This window comes from Balaenoptera acutorostrata, chromosome 7 (assembly GCF_949987535.1).
Source record: "Balaenoptera acutorostrata chromosome 7, mBalAcu1.1, whole genome shotgun sequence".
In the NCBI taxonomy this organism is placed as follows: domain Eukaryota; kingdom Metazoa; phylum Chordata; class Mammalia; order Artiodactyla; family Balaenopteridae; genus Balaenoptera; species Balaenoptera acutorostrata.
This window is the reverse complement of record NC_080070.1, coordinates 62,875,979-62,896,081: the sequence shown is the minus strand read 5'-3', so window position 1 is coordinate 62,896,081 and position 20,103 is coordinate 62,875,979. Positions and strand designations below refer to the sequence as shown.

General features: G+C 39.4%; 1 protein-coding gene across 2 annotated transcripts in view; it reads right to left on the bottom strand.

Moving 5' to 3' along the window:
• MIOS (meiosis regulator for oocyte development) overlaps positions 1-13,712 on the bottom strand; it is a 237,064-nt gene extending 223,352 nt beyond the window's left edge. For both annotated transcript variants that reach the window (XM_057550236.1, XM_007164786.2), the window contains exon 1: positions 13,634-13,712. The gene's annotated coding sequence lies outside the window, so the exon portion shown is untranslated. The remainder of the gene's footprint in view (positions 1-13,633) is intronic.
• Between the last annotated feature and the right edge of the window lie 6,391 nt (positions 13,713-20,103).

Genomic DNA, 20,103 nt, shown 5'->3' with positions numbered 1-20,103 from the left:
TATTTGTATGGAAATATGTTAATATAAATGTTTCAGACATTACATGAAATTTCTAAAAATCTTATATTTGTATTTGTATGGAAATATGTATGGAAATATGTTAATATAAATGTTTCAGACAGTACATGAAATTTCTAAAAATCTTATATTTGTATTTGTATGGAAATATGTATGGAAATATGTTAATATAAATGTTTCAGACATTACATGAAATTTCTAAAAATCTTATATTTGTATTTGTATGGAAATATGTATGGAGATATGTTAATATAAATGTTTCAGACATTACATGAAATTTCTAAAAATCTTATATTTGTATTTGTATGGAAATATGTATGGAGATATGTTAATATAAATGTTTCAGACATTACATGAAATTTCTAAAAATCTTATATTTGTATTTGTATGGAAATATGTATGGAAATATGTTAATACAAATGTTTCAGACATTACATGAAATTTCTAAAAATCTTATATTTGTATTTGTATGGAAATATGTATGGAAATATGTTAATATAAATGTTTCAGACATTACATGAAATTTCTAAAAATCTTATATTTGTATTTGTATGGAAATATGTATGGAAATATGTTAATATAAATGTTTCAGACATTACATGAAATTTCTAAAAATCTTATATTTGTATTTGTATGGAAATATGTATGGAAATATGTTAATATAAATGTTTCAGACATTACATGAAATTTCTAAAAATCTTATATTTGTATTTGTATGGAAATATGTATGGAAATATGTTAATATAAATGTTTCAGACATTACATGAAATTTCTAAAAATCTTATATTTGTATTTGTATGGAAATATGTATGGAAATATGTTAATATAAATGTTTCAGACATTACAGGAAACGTCTAAAAATCTTATATGTTCTGGTATAATGTTATAAGTAATAATCCTAGTTATTACTTTAAAATGTATATCTCAGAAATAACTAATTTTCTTGTCAACTGCATTATTATGAACTTTCATCAAATCTTTAACCATGGTCATTTTTAAGTCTTTTGTCATTTACAGACAGTTCTGGGTGTACTCTGATGATTTTGCAAATATGTTCCTATAAAAGAGTTTCATCTTCAAGAAATTCATGGAAAAGACTCTGACAAGTACAGGTTTCTGGTAACTGACTGTACTGCTGAACTGAATGAATAAGCATTTTCAGAACTCTAATGAAAAACTGATGAACTCATAAAAGTGCTAACAAAAGATCAAGATGAAAAAAAAGAAATTAATTACATGGGACTGAGTGAACTGATGAGGATGAGTATAATTTTTGTGACTTTCTGTCTGAATTAAAAAAAAAAAAAAATCCCACAAGGACTCAGAGGAAAAGAATATACAAATCAATTCTCACTGCAAAGTAAAGGAGCTGTTACAGTGGAGGATTACTGGACTGAATGTCAATGTTATGACATAGTATAAGTGTGTTTCATGTTTGGTAATTGCAATCATTGTTGCTTTTGTTGTGGTCATCCATGTACAATGCTTGGTGTCAGTCTATCTATCTCTTGTAAAAATAAAATACAGTGTGTGTGTGTGGAAAAAAAAAAAAAAAAAAAAAAAAATAAAACAAATAATCCTAAAATTCATATGTAACCACAAAAACCCCAAATTGCCAAAGCAATCTTGAGAAAAAAGAACAAAGCTGGAGGTACAACCCTCTCAGACTTCAGACTATACTACAAAGCTGAGGCTACTGAGAAATTTAGAAACTTCTCAAACGTCACCCAACTAAAAACTGGCAAAGATGGAGGGTCTGACCCAGGGCTGTGTAACTTCAACACACATGTTCTATCTATTTCACAACCTGCAATGTTGTTCTGATTGCCATTAATTCCTTTGCATGTATTATGTCGGATGAAACCTCTGCCCCAGACCACTCCCACTCCCCCCTGGCTCCCCCAGTCCCTCACACCTGCCTCAGTCCCCCAAACCCCTAAAAGCCCTGCCTGTAGCAAAAGGTAGCTGGTGGGGAAGGAACTGGGTATGGACATTAGAAGTGATGGGAGTACGTTTGTGCAGAGATGGTGGTGAGGTAAGAAAGATATCCCACCTGAGGGAAACCCAGCAAGATGGAGTGGTTCTGAGAGATGAGCGGCCGTGGGATAGGAGTGGGGTTGGTGAGGGTAGTTGGATTTTTGCCTCATTTGCCCTGAAAATGATTAAGAAACCAATCTGAATTAAAATTACAACTCAGATTTATTAACAATTGTCATTCCCCACTCTTCCAACATATTTGGAAGAAAAGTCTTTATTGTATGTTTAAGCTATATATTTAAAACAAAAATTGTAATTTAGACAAAGGAACATTTTCTACCCTTCCTTTAAAATCTGTAAAAGCAACTTTGAATTTTAGTGGGGTGGGATGGGAAGGCACTTGACGGCCAAGGACCACTTGAAGCCCACATGAACTCCTGAGCAGAGCATTTTAAACATACAGCGTACACTAAAAAAAAAATGATTCACCAAATTGAAATATAACCCAACAGAGTAGTAGAGAACTGGCTCTGTCATTTTATGACATACAGTTTGGGAAGATCACTAGTTCTGAGCTGAACTCAGACAGTGTTGGTATATATCATCTCACAACACACTTTCCTCTTCTTTCAGGCCTGTGACCTTCATTTGAGTTTGGGGGTACACAAAAGTGCACCCAAGGAAGGAGGAGCTGGAATAACAGCCATCTTAGCAAAAACAATTTTGTATAGTTTAAATTTTTATTATGTACTATTTGATACTACAAAATAATAGATGCAACATACTTGTAAATTAAAAAAACATGATACCAAGATGGACACCGGTGAACACATCACACGGAGAATGAACCAAACATAAGCAATTCTGTTGAAACGTCCTGTGAGCCCCTCCATCATCCCAACCCCCTGCTTTCTGCTAGAATAACCCATCTTGAATTTTGGTCTTACCGTTTCAATTTGTTATTGGTTTTTATATGTAATTTTACATGTGAAACCACATAAATCTCTATGTATCTCTAAATAATACATAGTCTCACTTATTTTATAACTTTATAAAAGTGGTGTCATACCCTGGTCTTCTGCAACTTGCTACTTTCATTCAATATTATAATTAATCCCTGTTTTACCATATCTAAATGTATTCCTAAATAATTTATTATTTAGGTTTTTTTGAGCTTTTAAAAATTGGTTTCATGATGTGTAATTCTTTTTCACTTGATATGTTATTACATTATAATTCATACTTGTTCACTTTCACAGCTGTATAATACTGGTATGAATATATCACAACATATTCAACCATTACCTTGTCTATGTTAAATTGTTTCTAATTAATATTTTTCATCAGCTTTGTTATGAATGCTCTTACGTGTGGTTTTGGGTGCTCATGTACCAGTGGTTTTCTAGGATATATACCCAAAAGTGGAATTGGCGGGTTGCAGGATATGTAAACATTCAAAAGTAGTACATCATACCAAATTTTTTCCCAAAGTGTTTGAACCAGTTCATTATAAATTCGCACCAGTTGTTGTATAAGCGTTCCCATTGCTTGATATTCTTTTTAACACAAAATTGTCAGACTTCTTCATTTTGTTAATCATGGATGTGAAATGGTATCTTGTTTCAATTTGCCTTTCTCTGGTAGCATCTTACCATATTTATTTACCATCTGTGCTGTTGCTTCTGTGAAATGTCTGTTTATAATTGGGGGAGATTTTCCTATTTTGTGTTGCTAATATCTTTGTGGCTTGCCTTTTTACTTTACTCTTTTCTTTTTTTAGTGAACAGAAGTTCTCAATTTTAATGCAAATTTACCCATCTTTTTTTTTTTTTTGTGGCTAGCACCTTTTTTGCTTGTTTATGCTGCTCAGCCTTTCAGCCACCTTTCTTGGGCAGGAAACTCACCCAGGACAAAACCTGCTCTGGGTGCTGGGTGTACCTCTCTAGCTTCCCATCTTCATGCCCGGTAATTCCTATGAGCCTATTAGCACGTTGGTGATTTCCAGGTGACTCTTTTTTCTTCATCTTTTTTAGTTGTCTCAGCATGAAAGTGGGTCTGATGGCCACTACCCCATTTTTTGTAGTTGTGGGATGGAGGGCTTTGGGTATTTTCTTATTTCCTGGAAGCCCAGCAATGCATTGAAAAGCCTGTATTGTCATCGTATGGTTGTTGGAAAGCAGAAAGACCCTTCAGAGTATCTAGCCTGCCATTTTGCAAAGAGCAGAAGTACTTATGTTTGTTTTTCAAGCTTTTCACAATTTTTCCCATATAGAAAATTGATATGCAAACATATTGTAATGTTGACTTGGGTGTTCATCTCTTTGTCTGAAATGTTCTCCTCTTGCTTCGTGTGACTGACCAAATCCTAATATTCCAAGGACAACTTGCAGGCCTCCTCCTTTGTGGTACTTCCTCATCTCTCTCAGTTGGGCCATGCTCAACTCTGAGGACACAAAGCACTTGCCCTAATGCCTCCATTCTACCCTGATCACAGTCTGAGCTGCCTTGCACTTAGTGGAGAGCACCTGTGTTAGTTTTGTTTTGCTGCTTTAACAAATTGCCACAGGTTCAGCAGCTTAAAAAACACAAATGTATTATCAGTTCTGGAGGTCAAAAGTCTGATGCAGGTCTCGAGAACTGGGCTAAAATCAAGGTGTCAGTGGGGCTGTGTTTCTTCTGGAGGATCTAGGGAAGAATCCGTTTCCTTACCTTTCCCAACTTCTAGAGGCTACCCACATTCATTCTTTGGCTCATGGTCCCTTCCTCTACCTTCAAAACCAGCAACAGCTGGTTGGATTCTTCTCATGCTACCATCTCTCTGGTGCTCTGATTATAGCTGGGAAGGGTTCTCTGCTTTTAAGGACTAGTGTGATTTGATAAGGCCCACCTGGACAATCCAGACTAACCTCCCCATCTCAAGGTCCTTAACCTGAATCACATCTACAAAGCCCCTTTCCTATGTAAGGTTCTGGGGGTTAGGGAATGGACACTGTTGCATGCATTATTCTGTTGATCACAGCATCTGTACCGTCTGCCTGTTCTCTGAACTTAGGAGCAAAGACATGCCTTGTTTATCTCTGTGTCCCTAGTTCCTGGCACACAGGAAGAACTTAATACTTTAAAAAATATTAGAACTCACTTTATAAAGTTCATTAGAGAAATAATTAACTCCTTGAAAGAGAGGAATAGAAAACGTTAAGAAAAAATCACACCAGTTTAAAAGAATAAGAGAGAAGTGATATGTCAATGAGTGAAAAACTATTACTCTCATCCACTTTGAGATTCAGGACACTCCTCCCCTCTTTTCCCACCATAATTAGCAAAACAAAGGGAAAAGTCAGACGGAGTGTTGTCTGGCTAGATAAAGAATCAAAGAGGCTGAACTGAACAACCTGAGATTTTGGAAAAGAGAATGATGATTTATGTTTTCATTTTAATCTAGTTAAAAAGCTAATACGGAAATAACCCAAGTGCCCATCAACAGTTGAATGGATAAAGAAGATGTGATACACACACACACACACACACACACACACAAACACACAGGAATATTACTCAGCCATAGAAAAAAAGGACGAAATATTGTCATTTGCAGCAACATGGATGGACCTAGAGAATATTATGCTTAGTAAAATAAGTCAAACAGAGAAAGACAAATACTGTATGATGTTACTTATATGTAGAATCTAAAAAAACAATACAAATGAATCTATATATACAGACTCAAGTAAAAAACAAACTTACGGTTACCAAAGGGGAGAGGGATGGGGGAGGGACAAATTAGGAGTCTGGGAGCAACAGATACAAATTACTATATATAAAATAGATAAGCAATAAGGATTTAATGTTTAGCACAGGGAATTATACCCAATATCTTGTAATAACATATACTGGAATATAATCTGAAAAAAAAATCCAAAACTGAATCACTGCACTATACACCTGAAACTAACACAATATTGTAAGTCATTTATACTCTATTTTTAAAAAAACAATAGAGATGGGGGAGATACATGACATTTTGTTTCTCCATTTTCAAATAAAAAAGGACAGACTATGTACACAATGTGCTAAAACCAAGAATGTGTATTGAGAGAAGTCTCCATTTTAAATTAAGACATTGAGAAATTTTTAGTATTTTATTAAGTACTAATGACGTTCAAGAATTTTAACAATGACAAACTTCCATTGAAATGTTAAAATATCTTAGACGATCATTTCTATCGTTTTCATTTAGTTGAAACCTCAGCTGTGCTGACTGCAAGAATTGCTCTCATGGGAGGTCTGAAGAGCATGCTAAATTTATAAAATGCCAGGTAGGTTCGGTATTTTAGTCTTAATGTTTTTCCTACACACAACAAGAAGTAAACGAAAGAATGAGAGAAAGCTATTTGCATGTTACATGTAACAGAATCGTTGCACATCACTAATAAACCAAGAGATCCTATAAGTAAAAAAGAATAAAAAGGAAAAAACAGGAAAATGATAGGGACTGGCAATTCAAAGGAGATGGCCAATACACCTCTGAAGGGATGCTTAGCTTCATTAACTGTCAGAGAAATGCATGCTAAGCAGGTCTGGGGTGAGGCTGGGCACCCATGGGTGATTCTAATGAGCTACCCTGGCTGAGAACCAGCAAGGGGACATCTGAATTATGCCAATCTCAGGAGAGAGTCTGCTATTTGACTTGGAATTTTAGATGTTCAATGATTTATGCCGTTTTTCTCTACTAAACTATAATTCAGTGTCTTTCGTGAACAGCCGTGCAAAGATGGATTAATGCTGTTGAAGTGTCCAAGAGCTTTCCCCCTCACTAAAATAAGACGTTTTAGAATATGTGTGTGTGTGTCTGATCGTTAAAACAAGAATAGCTCCAAATCATATTTCACACATATGAACGGCATTTCAGATTTAACTATATATATATCTGACTTGATTTCTAAAAGCATTCATTATTTCTTACCATTTTCATAAATTAGTATCTTTGAAAAATCATTCATTTAAGCCAGTTCATTAAAAGTCACATCAAACTCTGAAAGTTAGGAAATTTTAAGCCCTGCCGTAATCAGGTTGAGAAAATATGGGCTCTTCGACTTGCCAAGGATCCTTAGAGTCTTCTAGTACTATGTCTCCTCTATTCCTTATATCCTTTAGACAAATATTCTGACTGGGCATTCTTGGGGTGAGCATTTCTGACAAGACAATTTTCTCCTCCAGAGGCAGCCCATTGTTTAGGTGAACACCAACTCCCACTGCTATAGTTGAGCTGGATGTCCCCTGTGGCTTCCATCCTAATAAACTCCTACCCTGACCTTGTGGAACCTTTCAGAATGGTTGTGTTATTTTAAGACAGCCAATATGTCCTCATTCATTTGGGCTGCTTCAGCAGCTTCTCTTATTTCCATGGCTTTTTTTTTACCACCCTACCCTCTAATTCTGAGCATGCCCTCCAGCTTGTGATGGGTGTTCTTGGTGCCTAGAGTAGGGGAGAGGAGCAAACCTTGTTAACACATCCCTGATTCTAAACAGTATTATGTTCCTGTGGAATAGAAAAAAACCTAAGGTAACTGCCACGTCAGTAGAAGACATGGGAAAATTTCCCTCTATCTTGGAAGCAAAGAAAAATAAGAATTACATAGTAAGAATTCTAAATAGTAAATCAGGACTTGTGGATTGCAAAGACAGCAAAATAAAGACTTCTTTCCCTATTTCTCTCTGAAATTGACTGAAGCTTCAATTTTATTTTTACTATCCTTCAAATTTGCCTTTAAAGTCTGCACTCACGGTTTCTTGACATTATTTTTAAGTACTACTGGAATTCTCCAATTATTTTCTCCTTAGTATATTAGTTGGTGTTACCTTAAATTTATCATTTGGCTGTTTTCCATCTCTTGCATCTTAATGAAGAGTGCTATGGCTTTGCTATTTTCAGCAATTTGGGATTTTTCTCAAATTGATTCTGTTATGAATACATCACTGCTCAGATTTGTTTTTGACCTTTTAAAACAAAACAGAACATGTCCCTGATAGGAAAAAAATCAAAAACAAAACCCCAGCAGACCTTGTTTTTATGTAATCATCTCATCTCTAGTCTTCCAAGAAATAAATATTGGAATTTGTGTAGACTTTCTTTGTGGTATATTACATACTTTGCTATTAAATAATATGGACAAATACAGTAAAATTGACTAAAATTGTGCCTATTCAAATTTTAGAGTGTTACTTGAGCTTTTCCCATACTGAAAGTTGAAGGCCAAGCCTATTAAATTTGCTTCGTACCACCCTCTGCCTTCACCACAAACCAGCAGTCCCTCTGTATTCCATTTCTCTGAATGGCGCAATCACTCAGCCGCTGACCTCATCTGGCCTCTGAGGAACACCCCAGACTCTTTCCTCTCCCTTACTCCCAATATCCAATTGCTCAGTGCATCTGGTGCATCACGTGATCTTCTCCACCCTGAGTCTGTCATTGCTTCCAAACCAGCCTCCTCACCTCCATCTTATCCCTCACCTCTGATCTTTATCCCCCCAGTGTCGCTGAGTTACAGTAAATGTGACCCAATCATTCTCCTCCTTAAAATGCTTTAGAGGCTCTCCATCTTCTCCAAGGTACAGAACAAACCTTTTAGCGCAGTGTTCGAGGTCCTCACCCCTGCTTACATTTCTCGTTTATCTCCCTCCAGGTTCTTATACATATTCTTCAGTTCAGCTGTACTCAACCATTTGCTACTTTCTGAGAGCACCATTCCTTTCCCTTTGAAATATTCCCTCTTTGTGCCCTCCTTTCCTTTTTTTCCTTCCTCCCTCCTTCTCTCTTTTCCTTTCTTCTTCACTTAGTATTACGGAACTCATTCTGTGTCAGTAGATGAAGAGCTACCTTAGTCTTAAAATGCTTCACAGCAGTTCATTTTATTTAATCAACCCATCTTTCCTTGGCCTTTCAATGTTTCCAATCTTTTGCTATTATGACCAAAGAAAAGCTTCACTGAATAGCCTTGTACACATTAGTCTTTTTTTTTTTTGTACATATGAGTCTTTGTGTAAGTATATCTATACAATATATTCATGAAGCAAAATTGTAAGAACAAAGAGAATGTACTTTTGATAGGTATGTCAAAGGACTTACCTTAAAGATTGTGCCAATTTACATTCCCCCAACTTATGAGTGTACCTGCTTTTTCTCTTTTTCACCATTACTGAGTCTTACCAGTTGTTTGATCTTTGTGATCCTCTGATGGTTGAAAATGGAATCTCACTTTAGTTTTTATGTGTATTTTTCTCTTATTTTTTCATTTCTTTATATTGCAAAATATTTGATATATTCAAAGGAATATATATTACATATAAGTAGGTTTTAAAGTAAAATAATTACAAAAAAACCTGTGTATCTACCACCCAGCTGAAGAAATAGATCACTACCAATATCATTAAAGCCACCTCTAAGTTTGTCCCCAGTTGGACAAAGTCAACTTGAAAATAAGTGGTCATGGTGACTTGAGGTGCCCAACAATATGCTCTATGAGTCTCCAGAGATTACCATGGTGAACAATGTGCTATACAGATCCTGAGATTATTATGCCCGATGATACCCTACGTGGATCCCAGAGGTTACTGTGTCCAAGGATATATCATGAATCTTCAGAGGTCACCCTTGAAAGCAGCTCAAAACAGGATAATCTGGGGGAGCCAATCCAGTCCTAACCCCAAATACCTGGTACAAATAATCCAAAGGTCTGTGCTAGAGCTCTGTGGGAGGCTAACCCAGTCCTTGTGGCTCACAGAGATGCCATGTCAAGTTCTAAATGCCACCAGAAACCTTGCTCAGCTTTGATCTTCTCACCTGGTATTCTGCTTCCCTGCTGCCTGCCACTCAGTATGCCAAGTATTAAAACTGGGTGTAGTTACGGAGGTTATTCATTTAGGATTATGCCAAGAACCCAGGAATGCCTGAGAGTTACTCTAAACCCCAGCTCCCCACATCCACAAGAATACGTACAGAGAACAACAGCAAAGGACAGCAAATCTCCACATAATTTTCTATACTTGAGTCAAGTGCCAGGGCTGAGCTCTCTGGAAAGTATGACTGAACCTCATAGCATCTTTTGGTCCTAGGCTAGTTCATCCTAAATAGTTTCTAACCAAATGCCATCTAGCACATTCCTTAGTGCCTTGGGAAAGTAATCAGAAGAAGACATTCTTTTATTCATTTACTCACTCACTGATTCGCTCATTCATTCATACAATTACTGTCTACTGCGTGCCAGGCACTGTCTCTGCATTTATGAAGCTTATTTTCTAGTGGAGGACAGACTTAAGAGTCACGAAAATGTCAAATTGAAATTAATCTGTGAAATATATGATGTGCTCAGTACTATGAAAAAGGTCCATTGTGCCAGTAGAGCATGTAGTAGAGAAAACACAGCAAGAGAGTGCAAGTCATCAATGCTATGGAAGATCATGATTGTTTGTTTACAATCAATTATCCTTTCTTTCTCTATCCTTGCCCTGCTTGCTGTAGGTAGGGTGTACTTTCCTGCACATTTGACTCTGGGCTTGGTTACTGATTTGGTTTGGCCAATGGAATGTGCACAGATGTCCGGTATGCCATGACTGAGCAGAAGCTTTAAATGTGGTTGCATGCTTTGGCCCTGTGCCTCTACCTCTGGACCTTCAACAAGAAACTAGCATGTCTTCACCTTTGGTCCCAGAATAAGAAGATGCATAGAGCTGAACTGAGGCCAGGCAAGCCCACTTGAACCAAACTAAGCTTGCTGAGCCCAGCAGAGCTGGAGCCATCGATAGCCCTCAAGTCATGTGGGCAAGAAATCAATGTTTGTTGCCACCAGCCACTTAGATTTGGGATTGTGTGTTACCACTGTAAAAGTTGACAGATACAAATCCCTACTCTCAGGCTTGCCTTGGCTGTCTATGGCAGGCTGTAGACCCTGGCCTGGCTGACATGCGAGAGAAGAGAGAGGCTGTAGGAGATGGCTGGGTCTTTTCCCATGTAGGAAAAGGCTCTGACATGTCTACTGTTGCAGCTTCTTAGAAGAGGAAAGAAAGAGATGGACAGTTTTGCTTCCAACTAAGATGGAGTAATATGGACCAGATTTATCCTCATTCTTGAAACAACTAAAAACAAACAACATTTAGGAAATGACACTTTGTAAAACATGTAAACCAGTCAAGGAAGGACACTGAGCCCTGATAGGCAGGAAAGAAAATGAAGTGAGCCCTGCAATTGCCCCAGTCTACTGCTTTGGCAGCGTTTCCAGGCCACAGTGCAGAGAGAGGGAACCAAGGCAGGACCTGGCAGATTCCCTGGGATGAGGCCTAAGAGCTCAGAAAGACCAAGGCGGCTAGAATTCTGAGGATGAGGACAGAGATCTGGACAGGAGAGAAGTTCACAGAGTGCGAACTTGGGAGGTCTGTGGAGGGTTCCGCCTGAGTATTCAGCTAGGTACTGGTGAGTGAATGCACATGCGGAAACTACCCAAACCTAGGAACTGAGCCAACTGAAAAGATTAAAGGTAACAGTGTCAGGTGCTAACTTTGGGCCGGGAGCAATCAATGCCCGTCACAGCAGCCAGACTGGAAAACCTCAAGATTCACTCAGTGTTTGGTAAAGTACATTCTGGACCATAAAATAAGTGCCAATAAATTTAAAAGAATTCAATGCATATAAAATATGTTCTTATCACAATGAAATTAAGTTATAAACCAATAGCAAAAATATATTTGGAAAAACCTCAAATAGTTCCAAACTCTATAAACTACTTCTAGATCCATAGGTCAGTAAAGAAATCAAAGAGGAAAATTAGAAAGTATTTTGACCTGAATGAAAATAAATACAGGATGTATCAAAATATGTGGCATGCTGGGGCTTCCCTGGTGGTGCAGTGGTTAAGAATCCGCCTGCCAATGCAGGGGACATGGGTTTGAGCCCTGGTCCGGGAAGATTCCACATGCCGTGGAGCAACTAAGCCCGTGCACCACAACTACGGAGCCTGCGCTCTAGAGCCCATGAGCCACAACTACTGAAGCCCGTGTGCCACAACTACTGAAGCCTGCGTGCCTAGAGCCTGTGCTCCATAACAAGAGAAGCCACTGCAATGAGAAGCCCGCGCACCGCAACAAAGAGTAGCCCCCGCTCGCCGCAACTAGAGAAAGCCCGCGCACAGCAATGAAGACCCAACGTAGTCAAAAAATAAGTAAATAAATAAATAAATCTATTTTTAAAAAAAGAAAAACATTTTTAAAAAATAAATAAAAACAAATAAATAAATTGTTCTATAAAATTTTTTTTGTGGCATGCTACTAAAGCAGTATGTAGGGGAAAATTTGTAACGCTAAATGTCTATTAGAATAGAAGAAAAGTCCCAAATCAATGACTTAAGCATCCAACTTAAGAAACTAGAAAGGAAGAGCAAATTAAACCTAAAATAAGTAGAAGAAATAATCATTACCAGAGTAGAAACTAATGAAATAGAAAGCAGAAAATAAATGGGTATATACTTATTTCAAAACTTAACTGTATACTTTAAATAGTTTCAGTTTATTGTATGTCAATTACACCTCGATGAAGCTATTTAATATTTTTAAAAGTATCTTGGAGCAGGGGAGGAAGGAAGGGAGAATGAATGAATGAGCTGACCCTTCCACAGCCTGAGTGAGAGAGAGAGAGAACCTCTCCAGAGACTAGAAATCACTTATGTGCTTGGCATTTTAATAGTTTAATACAAATTTCCCCTGTCTAGAGGTAAATGTAGGCACTTTGGTGACCTGAGCGTGATTAATCAAATTAGCATCCCTTATTATTAAGGGGAGGAGCTGGGGTTTAAGATGTAGATCTTAACCTCCCCTTACATTACTGAACCCATAAATGAGCTGGCATAGTTTCAGTTGTAATTTCAAGTCCTCTGAACCCCAGCCTTACTCCTGTTGTTCCTGTCTCTGTTTACGGCATCACCACATATCTTCACCTTCAGATCTTACCTTCCTTTCACATTCCATAAGTCACTGAGTCCTACCAGTTAAACCTCAAAAATCCTGTTTCATCATTCTCTCCCCACCTTATGCTCCACCCATTCTGCTTAATAATCCCAAATGTACTAGGTTGGGTTTGGTTTTGGTATTTTGCCTTTTTGTCCTCACACCTGCTGCTTCCTCTGTCTCTTTTCTGCATGGCAGACTCCTACATATTCTATAAGACTTAGTTTAAATATTGTATCTTTGATGAAGTCTTCCCCAACTTCCAAGAAAAATGGCCCCCTTTTGTTTGACCCCCAAATAATACTGCCCTAATGGCATCTACTAATGGCACAAGAAACACGATAACTGTAACCTGGGCAGTGAACTTGGACTCCTACAGTGGTTTGGGCTTGAAGAAGTCACAGAAATGCTAGTGTAAAGAGGAAGAAGCAGGAAGAGAGACGGACTGCTTACATCAGAGGCTGCAGTACCATCTTTCTTGGGGACACCTAGACACTAAGAGCATTTTCAGAAATACAGCAATAAAACATGAAAAACAACCATTTTTCTTAGAATAGACATTAGTAGAAGAAAGAACTGTGTTCTGAGGATTTAGAAGCCTGCCGTTATCAACCCTACCCATGTAGGAAAGAAATAATTAGCTTACTGGGGAATTCCCTGACGGTCCGCTGGTTAGGACTCTGCGCTTCCACTGCAGGGGGCATGGGTTCGATCCCTGGTCAGGGAACTAAGATCCCACATGCCATGCCACACTGCCAAAAAAAAGAAAAGAAAGAAAAAGAAAAAAGAAATAATTAGCTTACTGACAGAGGGACTTGTGTCATTGCAATGCAGACTATAATCAGGCGTTTTAAATGGGGGCTCATGCAGCAGGGACAAGGAGGAGACTGGTCATCTACTTCCACTGGCCAATGTGGCCAAAAGCTAATTGAAAGCCCGTGTACATTCTTTTTTGTTACTGTGGACATTACAATTCATTGAAATAAATATCTATCACTGTGGGAGAAACAACCTGGTGTAAGAAATGGAAGCCAGGAGACAAGTTTCCTAATTCAGCTCTACTAAAAATATTTGCAACTGATTTATCTGGTTTGTTTGATAAAGAAAAACAATTTTAAATATCTTAAGATAATGATGCTTTTAAACTTAACTCTATAGATAATATTTATATTTCCACTATCAAAAGGCTCTGGCAAGTAATTTTTAAAAGTGGCATTTAATCAGAGGAGCATGTCCAAACAAGAAGCAATGTCCTTTTTTCCCCGGAAGCCTTGATTCAGTTAATAATTAAATTTTTATTGAATGCTGACTATATTTAGAGTACTGAATTAGGTGTTGTTTGGACTGAAAAAGAAGTTAAAAAAAAAATTGTACCCACATTGAGCCTACATACTAAAGGAGCACATTTAAGTCCACATGTTGACAGCAAATCAATTACAGTAACATTTCAGAAAACCCATCATTGTTAGGGAATGTTGGGTGCTACCCAAATGAACTTTTCTTCTAAGGTAAACTTTTTTCACTCAATACCAAAACTTTATTCTAACTTAAAGGGAAAAACAATACTGGAGGTTTTTATGAAGTGTATATATTACCCATTAGTAAGGAAATCCAAAAAGGTTGCTATACTAGTTAAGAATCTTTATTTATAACTCCAAGGTTGACTTAACTGAATCATTTGAGAAATACCTTAGGGAGTTCTGGATGAACCAGACCTAGACTTTTCTTCTTAAGACTTACATCCCAACTGACATAAAGTTCATGTTTCTCATCCTAAATCTTAGCAGAAGTTTATTCTTTACTAGTCATTACCAAGTCTAATGACTTCATTTTACAAATGCCAGACTCAGTTCCTGGAGGTGGAATGATCTGCTCACTTAGCTAGTTACTTTAGCTAGTTAATCTGGTTAGTCCTACAGCTAGTTATACAGCAATGTTACTACTCAAAACCAGTTCTTCTAACTCCAAGGAATGTGTTGCTCTTGCTTTACCTGCCCCCGGCTGTTGCTCAGGGTGTCTAGAAACGGCGTAACTGGCCTGTCAGGAGCCCTTCACACACAGCCCACGCCCAAAGGCTGGTCCAGTTCTGGACCACTCTCAGGCTGCTGTCCATCCTGTGGTTGGTTAAGGCCTCAGAGTCGGATAGTGAAGAAACAGTCATTTCCAGCCTTCCTGGCTCTGAGTAATTCCTGGGCTACATGTATCCAGGAGGGTGGATGAGTTATGAGTTAGACATGTGGGTTTGGTCAAAACTGGGCAGTCCAGTTACCATAACAGAAACTCAGCTTTTATTCTTTTCTGCACAGGGCATATAGGAATGCACTAGAAATAGGAGTCAGACAGCAGTAGCGACTTGCGAAACTGCTGTGGACTATTCACAGAGTGGCTCTTAGGGTTGAGTTGAAACTGAAGTGCTGTTCAAAGGTGTCTTTAAATTTTAAATCTACACTTAATCAAACTCCTACCTCCCTTTTTCACAGTATCAGGTCCAAATAGGCCCTTTTTAGTCCTCTGGGAGCAGACTATATATCATTTAAGAGGGGTCCAGTTTCATTGGGCTTCATACCTATTTTCATACATGATGCTGTACGTATTGTTTTACCATTACCACTGACTCTTATTTGTAAAACACTGATTCCTCTTCACACTGATACCAAATCTCATCTTTAATTTTCACAACGCAATTTCTTCTATTTGGCAATGACTCCAGACCCCTTAAGAATTTGCCTAGAGGTCCTCACTCCAACATTAGGGAAGAAAACTGATACATCTTAGATGGGAGCCCAAAGGTCTCAGTAGTTATTAATATAGTTGGTGAGGGCGGGCAAGCGTGGTCCACCAAGTATTTCATATCTTCCACCAGGCTACAGAATGAGGGACCAAGAGCTCGCTTTGTTTGGGGGTAGGGTGGATTCTCCCTGAAAAGACATGTCCCGTAAGAAACAAAGGGTGACCATACAGCAGACCAGGTTTAGTCTCCTGTGTGTCAAACTCATAACCAGTGTTCATCTCTGTTGGGAGTGCGGCTGGTCTTCAAGGGAGTCCAGAACTAATTGCACTGCTCAACTCACTGCTCAGGGCACTGCCCAGCTCCTGGGGTCTTTGTCACAAAGAGGACAGTGCTGGCCTTCTGTCCTCACATGACACAGAATCCAGGTCTCCTTACTCTCAACCCAGTGCCCTGTCCACACTGCCTCTGTGCACCATTCTGCCATGCGTGGTTACTTCAGTGACCCCAACGAGAAGAGAATAAAATGACTCCTAACATATTAGAATGTCTGTTCAACATCATACATAGGCAATACACTGAAACACTTATTACACCCACCTTCTCATGGCAAAAGGACATTTATGTTTCTATGATGCATTTGGATTAAAAAAAATTTTATCCACATGCCTTTCAATTGATTCCCTCACATCCCCTGCAATTACATATGAGCATAAACTTAAGTCTTCTTTAACCCTTTTCAGAAAACAAAAAGCAAAACCAAAACACCACCAGTTTGGAATCCCTGCTTCCTCTTGTATCCTTTAGGAAAGAACTAACCTCTCTGCGTCATAATTTCCTTCCTCTCTCCATATACATGGAAATGATCTACCAACCATTTGGTGGCTTGTTTCCCAGCCTCATAAAGAGCAACAGAGTCATGGTTACTTCTGCCAAATCTGTTTCTCTGTAATCATATTACTAGTTAGACTCTTTCAGATAGCAAGGAAGAAGCTCATCAGTGTCATTTACAGGATGGTATCCACAGGGAGGGCAGATGCTGAGGAAGCCATCTCTCAGCCCAGAGTCTGTACCCATCTCAGCATTTCTGAGACTAGGTTGTCCAGAGAGCCAGGGGGAGAAAAGAAATCTTGTCAGTCAAGATACAGAAGCAGTGCTGGTGATTCAGACGTGTGGCACTATCTACTCATCTATTTCAGTGGTTGTTTGAGCAATGCTTTTTGTTCAAGTTTGAGAAAGCATGAAGCAATTGGTGGTGTTTGGAAAATGATTATGAACAAATGGGGCTGCTTTCACAAGCCACGGGTCCTCACACATTCTTTTTATATGTGTGACATGAAGGTCACAACTTAGATCTAATTTTCATGCCTGCCTTGGAAATTCTGGAATATCGGGGCCAACTGTGAGTCCAGTTTGCAGGAGGACGTACTCATACTCCTGGGAGAAAAGGCAAAAGCAACCTCAGAGGTGATGGTCGGACTCCTGGGGGTGGGGTGACTCGACTGAGCAGAGGATGCATTCAAGGCAGTGCCCAAGTCTTCCTCAAAGAGAATCAAGGGGCAGTTAAGCAACTCGGGCCACCTGTAGGTTCTGTAGTGGCGGAGATGGGGAAGGACAAACCTGGTCAGAGGTCATTAGGAAAAGCTGAGGGTCAAAAGCTGGAAACACCATCCACAATGGTCATTATCAAGGATGACAGGTCCACAGAGTCTAGGGTTAGGATCACACTAGATCAGATTGAGAGCAGGACGGGAATAAGTGACGGGAACGTGACAGTTGCTGAGTCCAGGGAGTTGGCTGTTAGCAGGAAAGCATCAGGTGGCTTGGTTAGAGCCACTCAAAGAACCAGAGGACAGGTTCTGGTTGTTCACTGTTAGAGGACAGCACTAAAAGTGAAAGGTCTGCTCTATGTGACACTGGTAATAACCTTCAGATGCCCTCTGGCCTGGTTTCTAGGACATTCTGGCTAAGTGAAATGTCTCTAATCATGAGGCAAAATCCCCAGCACTCCCAATCCCCGGACAGTCTTTGTAGCAACTGGACAGCAAGTGGCAGTCACAAGAGGAGGGGAAATATGAATGTACAGGTGGTAGCAGGTGTTGCTAGGCGGTCAATAAACAATGACAGGAATGTGGTTACATGCCGCCAGTACAAAAAGACACAACAGCCACTCAAATTGTAAGCAGCTCTTTGCAGGAAACTGCTCTCAGCAGGAAACCCCTTTCTTCATCACTTTAGCAAAGCTATATTGTAACTAACTTCTAACCAGGCACCCCCAGAAACCCCCATGTCCTACTCATCTCTGGCCCAAGCATACCTTTCAAATCTCTTGATCACACAATACCTTGCCTAACTTGTCAGTTCTTTCGTAGATCAAAGAAGTAGAAATGAAGAATAGGTAATTAACAGATGGATAGATCTCTTCCCTAGCTTCCCCTTCAGTAATCTCCCGAACAAATTGTGTGACCAAACGGTGTGAAGAAGATAGCATCTATTCTTTTTAGTGGCTGAGTAATATTCCATTGTATATATGTACTATACTTTCTTTGTCCATTCATCTGTCGATGGACATTTAGGTTGCTTCCATGTCTTGGCTATTGTAAACAGTGCTGCAGTGAACACTGGGGTGCATGTACCCTTTTGGACCATGTTTTTCTCAGCCATTAAAAAGAACGAAATAGGGACTTCCTTGTTGGTCCAGTGGTTAAGACTTCGCCTTCCAATGCAGGGGGTGAGGGTTCAATCCCTGGTTGGGGAGCTAAGATCCCACATGCCTCGTGGCCAAAAAACCAAAACATAAAACCAGAAACAATACTGTAACAAATTCAATGAAGACTTTAAAAATGGTCCACATCGAAAAAAATCTTTAAAAAAAGAAGAATGAAATAATGCCACTTGCAGCAACATGGATGGACCTAGAGATTGTCATACTGAGTGAAGTAGGTCAGACAGAGAAAGACCAATATCATATGGTATCGCTTATATGAGGAATCTTAAAAAAAATGATACAAATGAACTTATTTACAAAACAAAAACAGACTCACAGACCTAGAGAAAGAATTTATGGTTACGGGGGGAAGGGTGGTGGGAAGGGATAGTTAGGGAGTTTGGGATTGACATGTACACACTGCTATATTTAAAATGGATAACCAGGGACTTCCCTGGTGGCGCAGTGGTTAAGAATCCCCCTGCCAATGCAGGGACATGAGTTTGAGCCCTGGTCCAGGAAGATCCCACATGCCCCAGAGCAACAAAGCCCGTGCACCACAACTACTGAGCCTGTGCTCTATAGACCGTGACCCACAACTACTGAGCCCACGTGCCATAACTACTGAAGCCTGCAGGCCTAGAGCCTGCGCTCAACAAGAGAAGCCCCTGCACTGCAATGAAGAGTAGCCCCCGCTCACCGCAACTAGAGAAAGCCGGTGCACAGCAACGAAGACCCAATGCGGCCAAAAATAAATATAAATAAATAAATTTAAAAAAATAAATAAAAGGCATATTTGGAGCTTACTATATAATAAATAAATAAATAAATAAAATGGATAACCCACAAGGACCTACTGTATAGCACAGGGAACTCTGCTCAATATTATGTAACAGCCTAAATGGGAAAAGAATTTGAAAAAGATACATGTACATGTATAACTGAATCACTTTGCTGTACACCTGAAACTAACTTAACACTGTTAATCAACTGCACTCCAATATAAGGTAAAATGTTACAAAAAAAAAGAAAAGAAGAGGAAGAAGATAGCACCTGGAGGAAGATCACGAGGAGTCGACGCGCCTGCACGCAGTGGGGGATGGCGACAACTCTGACGCCCACATCTCAGGGACTAACTGAGATGCCTCCCCTCCTTCCCTTCACAACTTTCATGGCCGAGCAGAACCTTTGGAGGTGGTTTCTGAGGGACACCGAGTCCACCATCTCCCCAGATTGCCAGCATCCTGATGAAAGGCAACTTTCCTTTGTACCAACATTCACTAGTTTGATTTTGTAAGCAGCGATTTTGATTTTGTTACCGACTCGGTAACAAAATGACACTTTGGGGAACTGGGTGGGATGAAGGCGGTGCCTGCATCCCCAAGCGCGGAATTCCTCGTCTCCGGCAGTCCTCTCCACTCCCTCCCCTCCAGCTCCAGCACACAATGTCTTCTCCCACCGCTGGCACTGTGGCCTTTGTTCATATAAATCCTACCCAGCCGCTCTCCTGCAAGGAATCACTCAGTGAGTTCTCACAACCCACACACCAGGGCCCGGCCGGCACCGACTCCTGCCTGCCTAGTGGAGACGTTCACGTTTCTTCCTGGTCACATCCCATGCCCTCCAGCCCACTGGCAGCCTTTCTGTCCCTCCACAGACAAGAGTTCTTTCCCATCTCAGA